This window comes from Seriola lalandi, unplaced genomic scaffold, assembly GCF_002814215.2.
Source record: "Seriola lalandi dorsalis isolate HSWRI2012SDOR001 ecotype SW California unplaced genomic scaffold, Sedor1 jcf7180002054484, whole genome shotgun sequence".
NCBI classification, from domain to species: domain Eukaryota; kingdom Metazoa; phylum Chordata; class Actinopteri; order Carangiformes; family Carangidae; genus Seriola; species Seriola lalandi.
In genome coordinates this window covers 607085-609887 of record NW_019525037.1, presented here as the reverse complement: position 1 = coordinate 609887, position 2803 = coordinate 607085, and positions in this window count along the sequence as shown.

The window sequence follows — 2803 nt, the reverse complement described above, 5'->3', positions numbered from 1 at the left end:
AGGCCTGGTTCCAGACTGCTTTGATTGGGGGACATTAAGACATGTTTACTGGTCACTAACTGCTAGACTTCAAAACCAGTTACTGAGGTACCCTTTAGTGCTCTGTAGCACTGTAAGCTATAACATGCACTGTTTTATGTTATCTAAAAACGAAAGCCATCGAATTGAATAATAAATAAGCTAATAATGTATTTCATTTTAACCCCTAACTTTAATATTTACACATTTGCACCCAAGCATGCTAATATATACTTTGCACATATTTATAATTTCATTTTTTTTATCCTTTATATATATATATATATATATATCTTGTTTTCAAATTATTCTTCTTGCTCTTACTCTAATTGTCATCGTCACCATGTACAATATCACATTACAAGACTACAAACTGCTCCATTGCTCTCATACACTTTTTACAGTTTGTGATTGGTCTGCTCAAAATGTTTTTATTACTGATAGTGGAACAATGGCATCACATCCTTTAACAGGGTTTTTTTTTCTGTAGCACACATTTTGACTTGTGATTGGAGGAAAAGCAGGTGTGTGTAATAACATTAAGGATGACTCTGTTTGTTCATGACAGTGTGACAGTGAGTCAGCATGAACAACGCCTGGACCCTGAAACTGATGAAGCAGCTAAAGGGAGTTCAGCTATCATTACTTGGATATTAGTTTTTCCTCCTGTGCAAAAGGCCGATCTGGTAGAAAGGAACCTCGCAGCGCGTTTGTGATGGACAGGATCTGATTGCTAATATTAATAATGGCTGTTTTCTGCTTGTTTACAGGCTTCGCTGACTCACTCTAAATAGAGCGTGGCTCATTGTTAATGTTATTGCTTACACCTGTTCTTTTCCTACACAGACAGGTCTGCTGTTAGAAATGTTTATACCTCTCAGGCAATTACTGTAATTGTGTTTCTGTGGCCCAACTGCAAATAAGTGCTGCTCAGGACTCATACCTATACACATTTCCAAAGGGAAGACTTGTGATATTCCCATTTTGTTCAACAGCACATTTTCTCCACCACCTACTGCCTGTACAGTCAGTAGAAAACACCGCACCTATTACAATTTCTGTCATCAGTGGCTTTCTGCATCACCTGGAAACTATAGGACTGACTGGTAAGTTTGGGACTACTGCTGCTGTTGGTCTGTGTGTGTGTGTGTGTGTGTGTGTGTGTGTGTGTGTGTGTTAGGTTCAGGCCTTAAGACCAGTAGAAAGGTCACTGTTGAAATGCCAGCTGCCGTGGCAACCTGTCTGTCTGCCTGACGTCTCCACTGAGCCTCCTGTTGTCTGTCTGTTTGTGTTTTGGGGCGAACGTGTGAAATAATTGTGTGAAATGATTGACATGAAGGAAACCTTCAGTGGTGGGGAACATGTGTTTCTTCACCTCTGACTGGAGTGACCGAATCCTTTAGACATCCAGACACAATCCTACAGCAGGAGGTGATGCCATGTTGAATCCCTTGCTTACATCTGTAATCATATAATGCTGAGGTGAATTATGGTCCGTGCATTAGAGTGGCTTTACCGCTGTTAACCAAACTTAAAATGGGAAACGAACCCATTGTTTCAGTGGTTGGAATATTTCTTTTACCTTTTTGCTGAGAGGTCACTGTGGCTGCGTCCCACTAAGGTGTTGCCCTTTGTAGACCTCAAAGGCAAAAAACTTTTTCGCAAAAAACTTGATGTTTTAAGGTCCTTGGTTTTAATAGTTTTTCTACCGTTAACTGTTGAACTGAGCTGAAACCCAGCACTTACATTTGTAAGTGTAATCCGCAGGGTCTCTGTTGGTGTATTTTGCCGCCGTATTATTTGCATTATTGGCACGCAATGAATCTTGGGATAGGTTGGGCCACGAAGGATCCACCGTTGGAGCCTTTGATGACCAGGAACAGAAGGCCACCTCTCTAGCTCAAGTTGCGCTGCTGTGATGCAACTGGTCTTCAGATTCAGCCTCTGAAGGATGCAGACCCTGAATTGGGACACAGCTCGTATGTCTTTTAAGTATAATTCTGTATCCCTCTGGTCAACTTCATGTACATTTGGGTTAGACCAGTGCTGAAGTCTTAACTAAAGATGATAAAAATGAACTAATTATTGGAATAATGAACAAAAGGGTCATTAAACTTAAATAACTGCTAGATATCCCATACAAGAATCAGATCTATTGCCATATGTGTAAACTACATGTATACTATATATATATAAATGTGTGTCAGTCACCAATATCTAATACAATTTTACAGACATTGTTATAACAATCAACACTTATTTACAGTATTTGGACAGTTACACATTTTCTATTCTTCAGTCTTTATTCTTCAATTTGAAATAGAAGTCTCAGCTTTAATTTTGAGGTTTGAGGTTTACATCAATATAGAAAGAACTGTGTGTGAGATGCTGCCCTTCGAGCACATGGTGCCCTTCAGCCTGGTTTCTGTTGTGAGACTCATCAGGTGTTTGGATCTTGTTCTGAATTCTCTGAGGTTTTGGTCATGAAATCTTCTCGTGATTGTTGATAAGGAAACATGTACGCCTACATCCTGGAGAGCTTTCTTGACTTTTATATATATACATTTATATATCCTACTTATCTGTAATTGTAAACAGTATATTACAACATATTTCCCTTACTCACACACCCCTAAAGTGGACCGTACCATTTCTTAACCTTGATGTTAGTTGAATGTCTTGTCTGTCTGCCTCACTCCAGCAGTGGCTCTTGCCCTCAAATCTCTGCTCCTTGTTGTGCAGACACTGTGGGCTTACACTTTCTTACCCTCTGAGTTTCTGAATT